Source organism: Dendropsophus ebraccatus, chromosome 1 (genome assembly GCF_027789765.1).
Source record: "Dendropsophus ebraccatus isolate aDenEbr1 chromosome 1, aDenEbr1.pat, whole genome shotgun sequence".
In the NCBI taxonomy this organism is placed as follows: domain Eukaryota; kingdom Metazoa; phylum Chordata; class Amphibia; order Anura; family Hylidae; genus Dendropsophus; species Dendropsophus ebraccatus.
The window spans coordinates 95,479,353-95,501,292 of NC_091454.1; the positions used below are offsets into that span (position 1 = coordinate 95,479,353).

Below are 21,940 nucleotides of genomic sequence, written 5' to 3' on the forward strand. Positions count from 1 at the left end.
TGATCTATGAAAAAATAAATACGATATCATGCACACAAATCTTCTATAAGAAGTCCTCTGCAATTGACAGCACAGAAGAACACAGAGCTCTAAATGTCCTGCCCACAATTCCTGTATTTCCTCCAAGGCTTGCAGTTGTTATAAATAAACATGTATTGACAAGAGGCAGAAATAGCGACACCTAGTGGACAATGTTATAACTTTCAACTAAACAGAAAATATTTTTTTAAATAAAGGAGGAAATAGATATTAATGATGAAATATTAGTTATAGTATGCAAAGTTGCTTCTAACGACAGTACTCAAAATACCTAGCCAATAATAATAGTGGCTTCTCAATGCACTCAGGATCAGTGGCGGATTAAATGTACCTTGGGCCCCGGGCTATCCACCCAACCTAATGACCCCCCTCAACCCACCCACCTTACACCCCCAGGTCCATCTACAACCTAAAATCACAAAATAAAACTAACAAACTGGTTTCTTTTTAGTAAATTATTAACTTTTGTTATTTTCATTCAAACAACAAAATAAACAAACTGTATGCACCCCTGTGGTGCTGTCCGCCATAATAGATAGACCCCTGTGCTGCTGTCTTTTATAATAGATGGCCCCTGTGCTGTTGCCCCTACAATAACCCCCCCCCAGTCCCCCCCTGCTACCCAAATGTATATGCATGGCCTCCTGCTGCCCTCAATATACATGGCCCCCTGCTGCCCCAACATACATGTATGTCCCCCTGTTGCTCTCTATATTGATGCATGACCCCCTGCTACCCCCAATATACATGGCCTGGTCCCCTGCTGCCACCAATAAAAATGGTCTGGTCACCTGCTACCCCCAATAAACATTGCCAGTCCCCACTGACCTGAAAATCAAGGACAGGACAGGGGGAATTTCTGCATTCCCAGGATGGCTCTGCTGCAGCACATCACTCAGGGGCCCTTCAGAGGATCCACTGGTGGGCCCCTAGGCTCTGAGTGATGTGCTGAGCTGCATAGTAGGTATATGGACAATTTGGTTGGCTACCCAAACTGCCATCATTATAATCTGTGACTGTTTAGGATATCAACTAAGCCTGTCTGGAGGGGGGAAAGGAGTAATGACTGTTAGTGGAACCTCTGTGTCCTCTCCTCATTGACTCCATGCCAGTGACATTTCACAGAGTTTAAAGTTATTTTTTAACTCTATGTGGGATCACATAGAGCCACGGAAAAGAACAGCATCAGAACACTGTTCTCCTCAACTTTCAGGTCATAGGGCTGGTGTGTAGGGCATGAGAGACCTGTCAGATTCTCTTTAAAATAAACTTGAAAGGATTCAAAGCAAGAGATGGCATTTATAGTGAGATTTGGATGTTTTACTGGCGTAAGAATGACCTGGTAAAAAATCCACCCTTTTAAGAGAGAAAACATTTAAAAAATCTGTATACCAACGTGTCTTTCTCCCCAAATGAGAACAAAGATTTAATTCTCTATCCCCTTCTAAAGGAATAATATGTTTGGAAAACAGTCAAATTCATATCATGTTTGGACTGTATGTATCTGGTATTTTTTATTTTTGCGGCGTGATAGACTATACATTTGAAGCCTACAAAAAAAGTATTTATTCCAGAAATAGTACTGATAGTAATCACTAAAAGACTATATTTTATCCAAGTCAATAGGCTATACACTAGCATTGTGTAGCCAAAGTATTACTTGAACCCATCTTAAGGGCTCGTTCACACAGAGCAAAAGCAGCTGAATTTCTGCGCTGAATCAGCGCTGAAATTTCAGCCGTTAAAATAGGTGCAGAGCTAATTTCCATTGTGTTGAATGGAAATTCTGCTCTGCAGTTCACACAGTGGAATTTCCGCACTGAAGTAATCCGCTTTCCGCCAGAAGAATGAACATGTTCATTCTTCCGCTAGCGGAAGCCTATACAAACCAATGGGGCTCTGATTTTCTGTTTCAGCACGGAATACGCGTGTATTCAACGCGGAATACAAGCGTAATACAAGCGGAAATTACGCGCTGAATCAGCGCGGAAATGGGAAAAAAAGGGGGGGGGGGAGGATTCTAGTATATATTCTGGTATAGTCTAGTTTACTCGCCAAATACTCGCTGAATTTCAGCGCTAAATGCATGCGGATTTGTCAAGAGCTGATTACGAGCAGAATACGCAGGGATTCTGCTTACATTCTGCTTATATTCTGCTCAGAATTCAGCGTCAGTTGATTTCAGGCGGAAATATTTCCTTGCGTAATCCGCCCCTTTTGCTCTGTGTGAACGTAGCCTAAAGGGTTTAAATCCAAGTTTAGAAAAACACGACAGCTTTCTTCCAGAAACAGTTCCTCTACTGCCTTCAGTCTGCATGTGGTTTTGCAGCTCGGTTCCATGGAAGTGAATGGTGCTGAACTGTAATATCACACACCTGGGGACCAGAGCAGTCTTTCCTATTGGACAGGGTAGAGGACTACCCGGGGCCCCTGACTCATAGGGGCCCCTCTGCCCAATGGGAAAGACAGTTGTGCATCTAGCTGCTAATGAGCTGAGGAGGCTGTCAGTCAGACACTCGTTACACTCACTGATGTCAGCACCAGACATAGACCACCATCACCACATGACAACATAAGTTGCGCACAGTGACTGAATGACATGTTGACACACGGTCCCCTCAATTTGGTGGAGGCCCCCTGCACAGCTGATGAGCAGGAAGGCTGTGGAGCTGCCTATTACTTTTAAATGACTGTCTATAACAGCAATTTCTGTCAGCTGACCACGGCGCTGCTGATCAGATCTGCTGAGGGCTGCCACTGGGCCAAGGGGTCCCCAACCACTGCCAGAACTTGCTGTTATAGATCATGTCACAGTAACAGGCAGATCAGCTGCTGAGAAGTCTTGCTGCCAAACTGCAAATTAGTTGTGCTGGGGCCTCCAACGGACTGAGGGGGCCACGTATCAACATGTCGTTCAGTCACTGTGAGAAACATATGTGGTCATGTGGTGGGGGTGGTCTATGTATGGTGCTGACAAGAGGCACAGAACAGAAACTGATTATTTCTCTGCTCTGTGCCTTTCTTTTACTTCTAGGTTGTAGGAGTTTAGTAAGCAGGGGTAGAATGGTGTGTTGGGGGGCCCCATCTCTGCCCAAGGACCCATAATGCTATTACGACAGCCCTGCTGAGGACAGGTGTGATGCTGTTTATGCAAGAAAGTAGCTGTGCTTTATCTCATCCTGGATAACCCCTTCAAGAAAAGCTTCTGTAGGGCTGTGCTATACTGTATGTTCCCACAAATGCCTTACTAAAAAGAGTAGATGGTGATCTCTTGAAAATGTGCTCAAAACAATGGGATTTGATCACCAGTACACTGAAAGGGATATCATTTAATAAAAATCACACATTTTTCCAATTATGTATTACTCCTACTATAACAACTCTTTTGTGTGAAAGAATAAAACAAGCTATATGGAAAATGATGCTGTAAATGTAGTAGTGCGTAAGTGAAGTCACTATGTAACTTATAATGTGTCTATGTTGTAAGATCATGGATTTGGGGGATTTAATATTCATAATAGTCCAGAAAGTGAATTTGTAATAAACAGTATCTATGTGTCATGTGGTCCTTAAAGTATTTCAGTTACTGTATAAAATGATGGCATAGAGTGACAGAAGGCTTGCATTCGTTAAGTTTATCTTCCTCCTGATCATTCAGGAGGAATCAGGAGCCCATATTTAGAGGTTTGCTGTATTTTGTAATGTAACACTGTGTCATCAGTGGTTCTGCTCAATTTTCATAATTTATCTGCAGCATACATTTGTCAACAAAGTTTCATTACAACTGTAATTAGGGATGGTCCAAACTCTCCAAGGTTCGGGTTCGTATGAACCGTTCGGGATCAGATTCCCGCTGTTTGCCCGCTCCGTAGAGCGGGTGGATACAGCGGGAGGACCGCCTTAAAAACTGGGATACAGCCTATGGCTGGGCATAGGATGGAAACTATAAAGGGAGGACTTGTACTTTTTCTTTTCTGTTGGATCCTCTTCCTGTGTTGGCACAAAAACTTCAGGGGCAGTTTCCAAAAAAAAACTGCAGCGTGTTTTTCCAGCTTAAGGCTATGTTCCCACACAGTATTTGTACTCAGTATTTTTGCAACCAAGACCAGAAGTGGATTGAATACACAGAAAGACTATGTTCACACACTGTTGAAATTGAGTTGGTGGCCATCATTTAAAGTGACTCTGCACCCACAATCTGACCCCCCAAAACTACTTGTACATTCGGATAGTTGCTTTTAATCCAAGATCTGTCCTGCGGTCCGTTTGGCAAGTGATGCAGTTATTGTCCTAAAACATTACTTTTAAAATTGCAGCCCCGTGCCCTACGGGCGTATCTGTGCCCTAACTTTGAACCACCCCTCCATCCCTCCTCCCCGCTCTCCTCATCATTAGGAATGCTCCAGGCACATTGCTTCCTATTCCCCACCTGTGTTACCACAGCACATGGGCTGGACCATTAAGACACCTGTGCAATGTTTAAACAGAAGTAAATGTTTTAGTGTCATTCCTAATGCTGAAGAGGGTGGGGAGGAGGGACGGAGGGGGTGGTGCAAAGTTAGGGCACAGATACGCCCGTAGGGCACTGGGCAGCAATTTTAAAATTAATTTTTAATGACAACAACTGCATCACCTGCCGAACGGACCGCAGGACAAATCTTGGATTAAAAGCAGCTATCTGAAGGTACAAGTGGTTTGGGGGGGTCAGATTGTTGGTACAGAGTCGCTTTAATGGCAAATAATTTCTGTTATTTTTAAACAACAGTCATTGTTTTGAAATAACGGCCATTATTTGCCATTAAATGATGGCCACCCACTCAATTTCAACAGTGTGTGAACATAGCCTGTTTTTTTATTAAATGACAGCCATCCACTCAAAAAGTGTGTGGGAATAGCCTAAAGAGGTATTTACAGCGGTGTAACGACCGGGCCGCTACCAAGGGCACTGCACTGCACCGCCACTGCACTGCCCCCCCTCCATTCCCTCTTGTGACGGCAAGCAGGGTTTTGCTTGCAATCACAAGAGGGAGGCTGAAACGGGCTCCCGGCTAATACGCGGCGCTCGGCTCTGTCCAGTCCCATCCCGTCCCAAGAAGCACACACCAGTGAGCTCTGTGTGTGCCAGGGATGGTACTCCGGCACAGCAAACATCTATAACAAGCCCCCGCTGTGCCGGAAGTAACATCCCAGACGCACACTGAGCTCACTAGTGTGTGCTGCCAGGGACGGGACTGGACAGAGCTGTGGAGTCACGCGTCAGCCATTAGCCAAACCATAGGACAGGAGGAGAGAGACACGGCGGGGAGAGAGAGTTGTCAGGTGAGTTTTTTTTTTTTTTTTTTTGGGGGGGGGGATCTATAAGGGGGATACATGGGGGCTATCTATAAGGGGGGTACATGGGGGCCATCTATAAGGCGGGATACATGGGGGCAGCTATAAGGGGATACATTGGGGCATCTATAAGAGGGATACATAGGGGGATTACATGGGGGCATCTATAAGGAAGATAACATGGGGGGCATCTATAAGGAAGATAACATGGGGGGCAACTATAAGGGGGTACATGGAAGTCATCTATAAGGGGGATAACTGGAGGGGCATCTATAAGAGTAGGTAACATGTGGGTCATCTATCAGGGAGGGTAACACGGGGGCCATCTATAAGGGGCATAACACAGGGGCCATCTTTAAGGGGGATAACATGCGGGGGCATCTATAAGGGGGATAACATGCAGGGGGATTCTATAAAGGGCACTACACGGGGGTGTATGCAATAGGGCATGTACTATAGTAGACCCCACAGAGGGGGGTATATACTATAAGGGGGTCACATAGTGTCAGCCTACTCACTAAACAAGGGTGTAAAGGGGCCAATACGATTGTGCAGTTAGTAGAGAGATGAGGATGGTGCCAGAGTGAGGAGCCTAATATGTTTGTCTGGCAGATTCTTTGGATTTGTGGCTCGGAGAAGTTCTCATAATAGCCCAGGACAGAAGAAGAAGAAAATGAAAAGGAAAGAACTCCGATCAGAGAAGATGCCCCCTGTGAGTCACCTGATGTAACTGCACTGTGATGTACAGTATATGGTGTACAGAACCTGTGTCGAGCTAGCGCTGCCTCTATATGACTGTATCAGGTAATAGTGATCTGTGTTCAGTGGATTATTCAGTAGCAGCAGTGGTTTTAGTCATTATGTGGTGACAGTCAGTATGTGGTGGTGTTAGTCAATATGTGGTATTATCTGTTGCTTGTCATCTGGTACTGTGTTTTATTGGATTTAGTATACTGGATTTGGTAAGTAACAATATAGTGGTGATGGTAGTGGTTGTGGTGTGGCAGTAATATTTCCCCCTTGTGTACTGGTATTATTGGTAATATTGGTCTCCGTATACAGGATCTGGTTAGTGACAGTATGGCAGTAATATGTATGGTCATAATGTTTCCTATATACTGGTATTATTGGTAATATCAGTCTTAAGATTTTATATATATATATATATATATATATATATATATATATATATATATCAATAGCATCGCTTGGTGGAGGAAGGGAGGTCAAGTTGACCTCTCGCACCATGGCCCAGGAGACATTAGCTACGCCGCTGGGTATTTTATTACATAATATACATTTGTTGAGGGATTGATAAATGCAAAGAATTGCATAATAAGGGAAGGTAAAAATGCACCATCCAAACAGCTGTCATACCAAAATTTAAGAGCCACATATTTCTAATACAACATGTAAGATTTCTGTAAATATACGTTACAAGAAAAAAAATACCCAGCTCTTGATATTACAAACTGTATACTATAGTACTCCTCTATACCTTTAGGCTTCATTTATACATCCATAAAATTTGTCTGTAATTACCCATCCTCAATTACCGACAAATTTATATCCCATTAGTTACTATGTGCCTATTCACATGTCCACAAATTTAGCAGATCCAATAGAAGTCTATGGGATCTATGGGTATTTTTTTCCAACCTTGCAGACGTTATTTCTGTAATGTCTGCAAAAAACATGGATTTGCAACTCTAGCTAGTGTCATCATTTTGACCATTCCTTCCATTTTGACCAAATCCGCACAAAATAAGGACAATACTGATGCACTATGAAAAAATGTTTTCTGTATTTTGGACAGAAAATTGTGGACTCAAAATATTGTCTGTAAGAACAAACTGATGTATGAATGAGGCCTTCCACTGATAACAAACCAGCACTGTTTTCTAAAATGAAATAACATTCAAGACAATAGCCATCTGCCTGACCTCTACATACAAAGCATTGGTTTTCTGAGAGGCCACCAAGTCCTTATGTTGCCTCTATAAATCTGTCTATAGCTTAGCCAATCAGCCTGCAGAGTCACAAGAATAACCCTGTATTATGTGTCCTCACGATTACTGCATTGCCAACTTTATCTATAAATATACCTTAGCCTGTCAAAATAAGACAGCAGCATTATGTGTAATACAGCTTATACTCTTTATAAGTTAAGAAAAACATTGATTAAAATAAATATATAATCTTCTTTGTGTCCTTTTAATGATGTTGTATATGTGATGAATATTATATAAGGCTAAGTTCACACTCAGTATTTTGGTCTGTATTTTGCAACCAAAACCAGGAGTGGATTGAAAACAAGAAAGTCTATGCTAACAGACTGTTGAAATTGAGTGGATGTCCGCCATTTAACGGAAAATAATTGCTGTTATTTCAAAACAACGGCCGTTATTTGCCGTTAAATGACGGCCATCCCCTAAATTTTATCTGTGTGTGAACATAGCCTTTCTGTGTTTTCAATGCACTCCACTTCTGTGCAAAAATAATGTGTGGGAACATAGCCTAAAGCTAAATGTTCATCTCTAATTTGAACCTCAAGCAATCACATAATTCTATACACAGGTGCACAAAACAAGTAAACGTCACCTAAACCCCTTATGTTTTATATACCATGTGTTTTAAAGGGATAAAAAGGTCATCCATACACGCCTGAATTCAGGAAAATCATGGCCACTGGACTGCAGGGGTGAATTGGATTTACGAATCTGATCTAAAAATTAGACAGTGTAAACCTAAAGGAAGTCTGTCAGCTGTAATTTATGTTCCAAACTGCTGATACCTCTATATAGCTGTTAGGTCATGGAGATACATGTTGCCTTTCATATATCCAGCTGTGCTTCCAAGAAATTGTAGAAGATGCTATTATTTTGTGGTACAAGGAGAAAGGGGCTATCCCAAGCTCCTGATCTGCAGAAAGCTAGAATGTCTCCCCCCTCCCTGCTTGATTGACACCTGGGGCAGGGAGGGTGTCAGCACTTCAGGAGCTCAAGAAAGCCTCTTTTACACAGCCGCTTAAAGGGGTTGTCCGGCGATAAAAAAAATTATTCACAGAATAACACACATTACAAAGTTGTACAACTTTGTAATGTATGTTATGTCTGTGAATGGCCCCCTTCCCCGTGTTTTCCCCCACCCACGCTAGACCCGGAAGTGTGGTGCATTATACTCACCGCATCTCATGTCGTCTAAGGTCTCCGATCCTCAGCAGTGACGTCTTCTTCGGGAGGCCGGCGGATCTTCCCGAGTGCCGGCCGCCCTCTGCAGCGTCATCCGAAGCTCAGCCGCGATTGGCTGAGCATAACTGTGCTCAGCCAATCGCGGCTGAGCAACTGATGACGTGGCCGCGGTGACATCATAGTTACCCCCTTCCCCCCCCCCCCCCCCGGCAGGCTAGTTAAAGGGGTAGTGCGGCGCTAAACAATTATTCACTAAATAACACACATTACAAAGTTATACAACTTTATAATGTATGTTATGTTAGTGAATGGCCCCCTTCCCCGTGTTTCCCCCCACCCATGCCATTTCCGGAAGTGTAGTGCTCTATACTCACCTGACGCATGTCAACCACCGTCCGCCATCGTCTGACAATGATGTAATCTTCGGGCGTCCGGCCGAATCGCTCTCTGCCGCGTCATCAGCTGCTCAGCCGCGATTGGCTGAGCATAATTGTGTTCAGCCAATCGCGGCTGAGCAGCTGAGGACCCGGCCGGTCTAATACAGAGTGGGAACACGGCCTTATACATTTACATACAATGTATACCAGAAATATCATGTGAACACAGCTTAGTCCCGATTATCATTATTATCATACTGAACAGCTGTGGTTAAAGGGGTACTCTGGAGACTAAAAATACATGCATTGCTCCATTGATTTTACTATCATGAAATAGCAGAGGGTGCCTCATGAAATAGCAGAGGGTGCCTCGATCACGCACCTGACACGCACTTTGTTCCAGAGATATGTGGCTTTATAATTTGTCTGACAATTTAGTTGATATAGGGGAATATATACCCTTTTACTTTTTAATCACATCCATCACGAAACTATGAACACACATATGGCGGGAACAGAAGGATGTATCCTATTTAGGAGTATTTCCATCTCAGCTAATATATTTATACTTTTAGGGCTCATCAAGTTAAATATTTTTGGAGATACATTCATTTAGCAAACTCTCCTCCTCCTGTTATGTCTGCTCTTTTCTTCCCATCGTTGATAGTGTGTTATCTATGTTGCCAACCACCACTCTGCTCTAAAAGCAGTGGTCTGGCTTGTGTATATAAAGGTATAGTATACAAGTCCATATACAGTATATCAGTGCTTCACAAACTTTTTCTACTGGAGCCCCACCCAACAGACCAAAGTGATGCCTGGCCTCATCACACTGACCAAGAGGGTGCCTGGGCCTCACCATCTGTGGTGAAAGTCCATAAAAAAATTAAAACTATTGCTCAGTCTAAGATTTATTTGTCATCTAAACACTGTATAATATTAAAAGTACAAAATTGGTCAATAATGTTCCTAAACCAGAGGGAAAGGATTGTGCATTTTACCGTCACTTTTCCGAAAACTGCATCCCCAGCTGAGCCTCACCAATAACTAAATAACAGGGGGGCGCCTAACTCGTGAGGCCCACCTCATAGTTGGAGAAGCACTGATATAAATTATACAGTATATATAATTGTAGCTATGTATACACCAGGCAGCCCATTGCTTTTAGAGCAGAGTGATGGTCAGTAACCTAGATAACAAACTGTTAAAAATGAGAGAGAGAGCATGTGGGCATCTCAGGACAAGGAGGAAAGTTAATGTATTTGCAAAACTATTTAACTTGACAAGCTCTATAAGTATAACTATGTAGTTGAGATGGAAATACCTCTTTAATCCCTTAACGACCGCGGCCACATATTTACGACCTGCGGTCGCCTCTGGGCTCTGAACCGCCGCAGTCCCAGGTATGGCATGTAGCCTGGGACTGCGGCTATTAGCGGGCACGGTCCGTGCCCGCTAATCAAGTTTTCAGATGCAGCTGTCAAAGTTGACAGCTGCATCTGAAAACTTACTGCAGCCTCATCCCTGGTGTCCAGTGGGGCGACATACTCACAGAGAGGTGATCCTTGCTTCCTTGCCCGGCCGCGGTCTGCGCCGTAATGGCTTTCGAATCCAGTGCCTATCTCATTGATCTATGCAGTATAACTATACTGCATAGATCTCAATGAGAGATCAGTGTGCATATACTAGAAGTCCCCCTGGGGGGCTTCTAGTGTATGTGTTAAAAAAATAAATAAAGTGTAATTATTAATAAAAAGCCCCCTCCCCTAATTAAAGTTTGAATCACCCCCCTTTCCCCATACTATAAATAAAAATAAATAAATAAACAAAAAAACATGTTTGGTATCGTCGCTTGCGTAATCACCCGAAATATTAATTAATCACATTCCTGATCCCGCACAGTAAAAGGCATAAGCGCAAAAAAAATTCTAAAGTGCAAAATTGGACATTTTTGGTCGCATCAAATCCAGAAAAATTGTAATAAAAAGCGATCAAAAAGTCGAATATGCGCAATCAAGGTACCAATAGAAAGAACACATCATGGCGCAAAAAATGACACCTCACACAGCCCCATAGACCAAAGGATAAAAGCGCTATAAGCATGGGGATAGAGAAAATAGCTGTTCCCACATTGTAATGTGTGGCAGTGGCTGCACATTACATAGAAGTGAATGGCTAATTGATTTGCATGCAAGTCAATGTTAAAAAATGAACGTTCCTGCAGCCAATATAGACAACGGACGCATCGGATGCTCTTAAACATAGTGTGAATATAGCCTTCAAGTGAATGGCAGGGGTCCAGGGCACCAATGTGCAAAGAAAAACTCTGAAGAGACCATGATAGCATAAATGAGAGTCTAAGGGTAGCTTCACACCTAGCTGTCTGAACGACCGCTGCGAGTATGTAATTCTGCCGGCCCCTTAACCCCTTCGGCTCCCGCCCCGCTGTATCTGTATATACATTACCTGTCTCCTGCACAGGGTCCCGGCGTCCTGCTCTCCCGCCCAGCCAATCAGTGTGTTGCCCAGCCGCAACCACTGATTGGCTGGGCGGGAGAGCAGGGCAGCGGGACCCCGTGCAGCGAGGACAGGTAACGTATATACAGACACAGTGGGGCGGGAGCCGAAAGGGGTTAAGGGGCCGGCAGAATTACATACTTGCAGCGGTCGTTCAGACCGCTGTAAGAATGTAGTGACAGGGAACTTCCAGGACCTGCCAGACTCGCAGCGAGATTTACGCTGCGAGTCGGTAGGTGTGAAGGCACCCTGATGATGTGTTAACACAGATTTATCTGACAGATTTTTGAAACCTAAGCCAGAAATGGATTGGAGAAGAATAGAAATCTTAGTCTTTCCTTTATTACCTGTTCTCTGTTTATAGTCTGTTTCTGGCTTTGGCTACAAAAATCCGCCACATAAATCTCTCTGTGTAAACTCACCATTAGGCTGGGGCTAAACAGCGATTCTTGATTGCACAACCACCATTAAACTTGGGGTGTCAGATTTATCTGACAGATTTTTGAAGCCAAAGCCAGGAACAGACAGGGAACAGGTCATAAAGGAAAGACTGAGATTTTTTTCTCTTTTCAAATCCATTCCTGTCTTCAAAGATCTGTCAGATAAATCTCTCTGTGTAAAGGCACCCTTAGCCGCGCAACCACTTTACTCATGCAGGTGACTCATACGCTGCAACCTACACTCTGCCACGATTGCATCCCTGCAGTCACAAAAAAAAATCCATCCTGTGGGCTGCAATGCATTATTCTACCACTTATGTACCATACATTTTGGTACAAGTGTCATAAATAGTGCTGAACCCAAACAATTCGGCAAGTCTGTTCAACACTAGTCATGACCCCTTCAATACTGAAAGATAAAGCAGACTGAATAGAAATTGCTTGCCTATGCTAGGGATAAGCCATCAATATAAAGAAGTCATGAAGAAGTCCTGTAATATACTGTACATGGCCTTATGGGTCATGTTAGCATGTGTTGCGCCTTCTAATGACTTGTTTGGTTAGGGTTATTCTGTCTCGCACATAAGTCCCAACAAAATAGAACTTCAGAGTTCTCCAGATGCTTTCATTTAAAGGGGGTTGTTGTCATGACAGATTGCATTTAAGAACAGAGTTCTGACACAATAGACATAAATACACCACCAAAGACAGACAAAACAATCAGTATGTAGCGACTTAGCCTTCCTGTAGTTATTAGCGGTTCAATGAGCGCAGTTCTATAAAACATTCATTCATGAATTCTAGCGTACAGCCTCTGAAAGCCATTTAGCTACAAGGATGTTATTTCTCTAAATGTTTATTACCACCATAGCACCATTTACATTAACTCTATAAAAGCCCATTAAATAATAATCCACATCCATGTGCTTACATTAGATAACAGGATGAGCGGGGTCAGCCAGACCTCTGTCACTGACATTCTAGCTAACAAAAGAAGAACATATGCAGCCATCTGTCTAACCCCAGCAGCACCACTGGTAGTGGAAGAGTTAAATGATTCTTTTCATTTCCCAACAGCCCCTCCTCCACTCCCACATCAGCTTGTGTGTCAGCTGCAGCACCAGGGAGATAGAGTGCTGACTGCAATGTATCAGCTTTAAACACAGCTGCACTCCACTGCTTGGGGGGCTCTTTTCTATTCTGCACAGAAACTGGGGCATCCCAATATGACTCGTAGTAGAATTCCAGCCATGAAGGATCTGTGTCTTACAGACAAGGCGTTCGTATTGGACATGTTGACATGCAAACTGTATAATATATATATATATATATATATATATATATATATATATATATATATGCAAATGCTTGCTGTGTAGCTAAGCTGACAGCAAAGAATGAACCATTATAGTTCATAAAAATATAGAAGCGATTGCCAGTCCATAACTATTATTATTATTATTATTATTGTAGAGTGTACTTTGGCCTGGCTCCTGCCCCATCCCCCAGCACTCCTCCACTCCAGGCTTTGTTGTAGATGATGAAGCCCAGGCAGGCAGTCCCAGGAGGCAGAGGTGCACTGGGGCAGGCTCAGGTCATAGCCAGATGTGATGCCTTGCCTGCCTGATACACATGTGGCAGAGTAAGCCAGGGTCACTTTGCTGGTCCAGAGGACTCGGATACGGTGTCCTTGGTTGTCATTCGCCGGGATCTCCTTCCTCCCCTGCCCCTGCCCATCTGGGGGATAGTAATACATGGGATGGGCGATGCAGGATGTATTTGTGCTGCTAGATTGGATATTCAGGGCAGCATCCTAAGCAGGGAGCCAATGGGCTGTGAGAGCTGAGCTGTGTCCTGCCTTCCCACAGGAGGGATGCCGGAGAGGCTGCAGTGTGCTGCTGCTGCTGCTGCTGATGCTGATGCTGCTCCACTCCTAGCAGCCTGGTGTCAGCTCAGCTCACTCTACTCTATTACCCACAGCCCAAACTTAGGAGGGGGGAGGCCATTTATTTCCTGCTGATTCTGAGTGTGTGGCTACAATTGTAAGGCTGCTTGTAATAAAGATCAGCTGTCACCTATAGGCAGATCCCCCCTCCTCTTCCACTGCACATACCTATTGTGTGCCTGCTCCAGTCTAGGAGCAGCAGGGAAGACAGGGATTCCTTGTAGACAGTGCTCCCGACAAGGCAGAGCTGAAGGACACCCATCTCCCGCAGGTAAGTCACCATCTACTGCTTGTCATTTCTTATGGAGAGTGTCTGCACATATTGGAGCACATGCTGCCATGATTAGTCTATATGTATTGATAGAGTGTATTTACATATATAGCCATTGCGGAGACAAGGCAGGGTCAGATGACATTAGGAGTGCAATGCCTAGCCTAGGTCTCTGTCAATAATAATACAAGGTCTTCATGAAATATTCATTGCTGCAATGTCCAAGGAAGCAAATCACCTAAGCTGCTCTGGTTGGGCAGAGCCACACAATCCTCCAGCAACTTGGCTTGCCTCTCACTCTTGTAAGGAGTTTCTTTTTCCTGTCTTGTCCCTTTTTTGCCATGCTTGGCTACAAAGCCCGGTGATTGCTTAATTGCTGCTGATTGCAAGTGTCACCCACCTGACATCTGCGCCTCCTCAGCTCCAGACGCACCCTGGGATAATGCCCCAGTGATCATCAATACAGTTTCACGCATCATTGGGCTTCTTGGTTTTTTTTATTTTTCATTTTTATGGACCGATTTAGTATAAATGGACAAATACCCTGAAAATAAAAAAAAATGTTATGAATAATGATTCTCACCATGTCTGATGGCACCACAGTGTGAAGTCAGAACAGAAGAATAGTTAGGACCTGTCTGGGACACTGGAGCCACAGTACAAAGGAGCATATTACAACTTGGATAGGACAGAGCTTGGCAATTTCAACTCATCATTATTGAGCTGGAGGCAAAATGGAAATGGGATAAGGAGGTCATCTTCATGGTTATATGTGCCTAACATGGAATATGGGGGGGGGGGGCATAAATGGAGGGGGGGGGGTTGTCCATTGGTTTTGGATGGGTGGAGATAAAATATGAATGGGGTCAATGACTGGGAACATCAAGACTGGAACTTCCTGTACACCCTTTCTTAATGAAATGTCCTTCTAGGGCAGAACATTGGTCATTCAGCAATCTGTAAATCAATCCTCACTGATAGAAGCTGCCTTCAACCATTATTCATCAGACCCAGCTGGATGATTTCTGTCAGATGGGAAGTGCTAGTGCAAAATCTCTAGGTAAATGTATCTGGAAGGCTTTCCAAGTATAGTCTTAAATGAGCACACACAGTTGGCTGCGGTCTGCAGGCAGATGTTGGCACACTAATAAATCTTTTCTTTTTATTGTCAGCGAGATGTTTTATCTTACTTTCTTATTTAAAAATTAATTTGCAAACAAATGAAGTGTCTTAATTTAGAAGATTATGCTTTAAGATCTCACAGCGGTGGGAACCCTGGAACAGCATTCGGAGAAATGAATGCTACTACTGTAAAACTGGAGCAGTACTGCTGTCCTATATATGCTGATTTCCTCTGCAGCTTCATGTAATACATTACAGTAACCACATCAGCACATTTTCACTGCTGCATACTCCATTCTTTTAATGTACTAATATACTGCCATCTAAAAGTATTCCATGGTCTATAAATCTTTCTCAGACTGTAACCTTGTTCCCGCAAGGACATAAGAGCTGTGATCCAGTTGCCTTATGTTCATTAGTGCCTTGTATGTATACTGTACATTACAATTAGCAGCCATTTGTCATGTTGTAATGGGGGCAGAGGAGACCCAGTCGCTAAGCTTTGACTGTTTACAGCAATTATTGTCTTCTAGCTTTTGAATTGTCTAAATACCAGATCAATAATAATATTGTATTTCTCTACTGTCATGTACAACAGAACCTTTACATAGAAAAAAACCTATCTAGGGCAAATGTCAGCTATGAAGTGATATCCTGATTGTTGTGGCAAAGAGATCATCTTACATGGGACTACAGTGTATAATATGCAGACCTGTGCAAATATTACACACCGCCTGTGTAAACTATCACACAATAGTATTCAGTGTTGTTGATACAACATGATCGCTGGAGATGACACTAATAGCTTTCCTTATCTTGACAATTTTGTGCTTTAAATGTATGCATGTTTTTTCTACCATAGTATATCATAGACTGCAAGGAGCCTGCTAAAACGCTAGGCAGTACTGAACATAGACCATAGCTGGGCATTGTAATCTATAGCATATTCTTTATGAATTAGGGGTCTATATCTATAGTCTATATATAAGAATATTTAGTGATACATATTAAATATATAATCATTTACTTCTTTTTAGCATTATTATATTTTGGTGTTGAGGCGTTGTCAGAAACAAATATGTCGTAATTTACAAAAACTAATGAATTGCTATGGAAGAAGTTAAAGTGAAGCGGATGTGTTATATACTCTTCTATATATTCAGATACAAAGTCAAGCCCTGTTATAGCACCTCACATGTAACACATTAGTGTTTTTAGCTCGCTGTCCTTGTTCTTTTGCCTTTGGATATCAGTATCTCCAGCAATAGTTGTGCTGTCAAAAATTGAAGAACCCCAACAGAAAGCTATTGGACCCCTTTATTAGTCAACAGCATTTATCAGGATTTGTTGGGATGCATCTAAAATCAGATATGACATACAGGTTTGTCCACACTTCTAATTTGGTTATTGTCATGAAAGCAGTCCCACGCGCTTCGAGAACACTTAGGAGATTTCATATATATAACAATGACTTATCATACATACATGCATAGCATTTACAGCTCATGACAGAGTGTCACAAAATCAGGTTTTGAAAGCTGGTAATCTCACACCATATACCCAATTATATGCTGAGTTTAGGAGGAAAGAACACATTTATGACACACCTATTAACAGACGCCATGACAGTAGTGTGAACACAGCCTATATAATACAAATATTATTTGCAGCATAGTTGTATCCTAGATGTCATCTTACAATCTTACATGCTCGTAATTTTAGGGAATCACTATTCATCAATTTCACTGCAGAGTTCACCCTGTATGGTACACGCCTTCGCAAGATCTGCTTGTAACATTCTCAAATGTTGTGGATTTTTCATGATTCTGTAAAGAAATCTGTGGTGGAAGATTTGTGCAGCAATATGGATTAAGTGTTATGGATGCCTTTACACAGAGAAATTTATCTGACAGATTTGTGAAGCCAAAGCCAGGAATGGATTGGAAAGAGGAGAAATCTCAGTCTTTCCTTTATCACCTGCTCTCTGTTTATAGTCTGTTCCTGGCTTTGGCTTCAAAAATCTGTCAGATGACTCTCTGTGTAAAGGCAGTCTTAGACTGCATTAGAGCATGCACAATTACACCAGTAGATTTTTTTTTTAATATAATGAATCCATAGAGCTATTAGGTTAGGAATTTCCACCATAAATTTGCCATGGATTGCTCAGCAGATTTGTAGTAAATTCCACTTGCGTTACATGTGGAGTCAATGAAATTAGTTCTGTGGATTTATGGTGCGTTTACACAGAAAGATTTATCTGACAGATTTTTTGAAGCCAAAGCCAGGAATAGATTTGTCACTCCTTTATGACCTGCTTCTGGCTTTGGCTCAAAAAAAATCTGCCAGATAAATGTCTTTGTGTAAACACACCATTACTGGGGATTTCAGCAATATACATTTTTCTACCAAAATCAAGAGTGGAACTGACATGCAGGGCTGGCATCTGGGCTTACCCGGGCAAGTGCGGGGGCCCACAGGAGATCTAGAGGCCCAGAGGGGGAGAGGGTTCTGGTTCTGAGAGGGGGGGATGTGAAAGACCTGATCACATGACCTACAGGTCCTCAACCTTACAGAGACAGAGAGGAGGAGGGAGAAGACCGAGCTGTAAGCGATGTGTGTGTGTGTGTGTGTGTGTGTGTGTGTGTGTGTGTGTGTGTGTGTGTGTGTCAGTCAGTTTGTGTGCAGCATTCAGTCACTAATGTGTGTGTAAGTCAGTCAGTCAGTAATGTGTGTGTCAGTAATGTGTGTGTCACAGAAGTGTCTGTATCAGTAATGTGTGTTTGTGTATGTTAGTGGTGTGCATAATGTGTGAATGATGGGATGATGAGTGCATAGTGGATGGATAAAAGGCCTGCTGAGGCTCTATCACCCAAGGGTCTGCAAAAACCTGGTTCCAGCCCTGCTGATGTGGGAAAATTATAATGAAAAGATTTGCACAGCTTCTGTGTTTTCAACCCACTATTGGTTTTCGTTGAAAAATAACTGACTAAAAGACTGACGGAAATACCGTGTGTAATCATAGCCAAGGGGTGAAATCCACATTGACTTACTGCAGAATATAAAATCTATGAAAAAAAAGGGTGTCCCATGAAAGTGTAGTCATTTTGTAGTAACAACAAGGTGGTTCACCCTATACTGACCCTCCTCTCTTGGTTGCCCAGCCTACCATGGCAAGAAACAAACCCTCCCAGAGTCCCTGATCTTATCCTTCTGGAGTAAGTGGGGATATACATGCCAAAAATAGATGTAATCATAAAAAGGTCTCATAATAGTGAGCCCAACAATTGCGCATAGTAGTCTTGCTTATAGTAAGGAATCAGAAAGACAAACCCGACCTCAGTAGAATATGTAAAATATTTTGAGCACTAAGCACTAAGAGATAAGCAAACCTCCAGCATGCTTGGGTTTAGACCTGTAACTATGTTTTCTAGGACTCCCTAGGGCTGGATCCAACTTCAGTAATCAAATACTGCACTCTCTGGTTCAGATAAACCCTGCCAAGGCAAGGAGGAGTAACCCTTAATAAAGCCGCAATAGAGATGAGCGAACGTCGAGCATGCTCGAGTCGATCCGAACCCGAACATTCGGCATTTGATTAGCGGTGGCTGCTGACGTTGGATAAAGCCCTAAGGCTACGTGGAAAACATGGATATAGTCATTGGTTGTATCCATGTTTTCCAGACAACCTTAGAGCTTTATCCAAGTTCAGCAGCCCTCGCTAATCAAATGCTGATCGTTCGGGTTCGGATCGACTCGAACCCGAACCCGGTTCGCGCATGTCTAATCTACAAGGATACATGGGGGCAGGCCTTTATTGATAAATGCCCTCTTTTTGTTGATGTTTTTTTTTTTGTGCACTGGTGGGTTTCTTTTTTACCTTTTTAATCATTCTAATATAAGTTAGGTTTTATGGGATATAGAGTATTCGATTGTCCAATGAATTAAGTAATTCCTATTATCATTTTTTAAAAAGTAATGTGATGACTTTACTGGTCACTGTGATTTATGAGGTTGTAAAATCTGAAACCCTGAACATTTCTGCAGCATACAGATGAGACTTATGAAATCATTCACTTACCTGCACGAGTCACTAGGTAAAAGCTGAAGAATTTCCTGGACATGTGGATTTACTGTTATTATCACATATTGTAGGTAATGTCGTAAAGCAGTGTATACTTTTACTATGCTTTTATCTCCTGGATATATTGAAACTACATAGACGTACTGTAAGCATCTTGTGACCTCAGTAATGGGAATGCACTGTTTGTTGCCATCAAGGATGAGTCCCTGAATTTTCACGGCTTGATAAAAGATGACATTCATCCTGAGAACATATTCATTGTTATTTTCCTAGTATTCCAGTGTATTTAAAACTTTTATAGGAAAAATAAATGAGTTTGTGGAACCCACCAAGCCCTATTATAAGTTTGTTACATCCATCATATAAAGCCATCTTAATAATAACTGAAATTACTGACTGAAAATAAAGGGGTATTCTCATCCTAATATAGTTAAACATGTAGAGCTGTTCAAGGTAAATTTCTGCAAATACATTCATGTAGCAAACTTGCCTCCTGATACACCTACTCCTCTTATTGTTAACAGCTTGTTGTCTATGTTACCGACCACCACTCTGCTGTAAAAGCAGAAGGCTGACTGGAGCATATATACTGTATATATATATATATATATATATATATATATATATATATATATATATACATTCTGTATACATCTATATTTGTTATCGTATTGTAAACAGCAACCATATCACTGCTTTTTAAAGCAGAGTGGTGATTGGTAACTTAGACAATGAGCTGTTAACAATGGGAGGAAAATAGTGGGCATTTTAGGAGAAGGAGAAGGCAAGTTTGCTAAATGAATGTATTAAATGTATGAACATTTAATTTGATGAGCCCTACAAGTTTAAAGGGGTACTCCGGCCCAGGGGGATTTTTCAGCTATGGCCAGGGATGGGGTGGTTATGGATGGCGGAGGTCACTTACCTTCCCCATTCCAGCGCCGGGTCCCGGATCGCGCCACCTGGTACAGCCGTCACGCGGCCGCTTTCTGGTGTGAGCTGCTGCTTGAGACGTGACGTCTCAAGGCAGCTCAGCGATTTAGCCGCAAAGGAGGTGGGACTTTGCTACGGCCACAGAATGGCTGAGCTGCCTTGAAGGGTCACGTCTCATGTGGCAGCTCATGATCCAGGACCCGGCGCTGAAACCGGGGAGGTAGGTGGCCTCCACTGTCCATAACCACCCCATCCCCGGCCATAGCTGAAAAATACCCCCGGGCCGGAGTACCCCTTTGACTATATTAGTTGAGATGGGAATAATTCTTTAATCTACTTACCATTTACCTTTTAGCTCAGACCCCTTTTACATCAAATCCCTCCACAAGGGAGAAGAGAAAAATCCCAAACATTTCCATATGAAACATTTCTCTTTTACTCATTTCTCATTTTTCTTTTACTTAAAAAAGATGTGATTTGAAAGGGCCCTAAGCCTCATTCATGTAAATTACGTGGTTATTTAAGCTGCAAGCGCATGAATCTCAACAAGAATAAGGGTCGTATTAAACGGCCTTAAATTCTGGAAAAGTGAGCGCCAATATGCTATTACATTCCTAACAATGTATGTGCAGCCCCTGCTCCATGATTTTTAAGCCATGTCCCTGCAGCCCTTGCTGTATATAGTAAATAATAAAATATATGTTTCTTCTCCACGCTCCCCAGTTTTCTTATCACTTCTTCCCGCTCCCCGCAGCTGCACCTGAAACTTCAGAGATGGTCTCTGAAGTGACAGGGCCCTCTGCCAATCACTGGCTGAGATGGGACAGCTCCATGGCCAGTGATTGGCTGAGAGGCCTGTCTATTCAAAGACCGGTGTAGAAGCTTCAGTGGCTGCAGCGAGCAGGCAGAAGCGAGGAGAGCACCGGGGAGCGGTAACACATATACTTTATTATCCTCTTCACACATTTATCAGCCATTGGCTGTGCATCTCTATTACACATCAATGCGTGGTCGGCGGCCAATGTTTTTTAGACACGACCATACGACACAATCAGTTAATGATTGTTGTCATTAGCTGATCGTCGTCTTTTTGACACAGAGCAATAATCTACTGAATCTGCCTTATTCATCAGATTATTGCTTTGTGTAATAGGGCCTTAAATGAGTGGAACAGTAGCAAAAATGGGAAGAACTTTTGCAGGAGCACTTGTAAGCATTGAAGAGGCTGCAGTGCTTGCATTTGTGCTATGGTCTCTACAACAGATCAGGGGGATGTGTTGGGAATGGGATTTCTGCTGATCTAGTACTGATGGCCTATCCAGAGGCTATATTTAGCTCAATATGCCCCTTAAGCCATCTGAAAGTTTTTTTTTTCCAATTTAGGTTTGCTTCACACAAATAGGCCTAGATTTATCAAAGGGTGTAAAATATAGACTGGTGTAAACCAATCAGAGCTCCTCTTATATTTCACCAGAGCTGACAGCTGAGCTGTGATTGGTTGCTTTGGGCAGTTTGCACCAGTCTATATTTTACACCCTTTGATAGATCTCCGCCACAGTTTTTAAAGCATTTCTTTTTTAGTCAGATATTGCTGTTATTTAACGCCTTTCTGACCCCCAAATTAAGTTTTTCCGTTTACATATTTTTAGTACTGTACTAACTTTTTAGTACTCGCTATGTTCACGTTTTCTGT

The 21,940-nt window shown here is 42.6% G+C and overlaps 1 protein-coding gene across 2 annotated transcripts in view; it reads left to right on the plus strand.

Moving 5' to 3' along the window:
- Positions 1–13,820: 13,820 nt before the first annotated feature.
- Positions 13,821–21,940, plus strand: part of SYT1 (synaptotagmin 1) — a 431,113-nt gene continuing 422,993 nt past the window's right edge. For both annotated transcript variants that reach the window (XM_069975616.1, XM_069975625.1), the window contains exon 1: positions 13,821–14,111. The gene's annotated coding sequence lies outside the window, so the exon portion shown is untranslated. The remainder of the gene's footprint in view (positions 14,112–21,940) is intronic.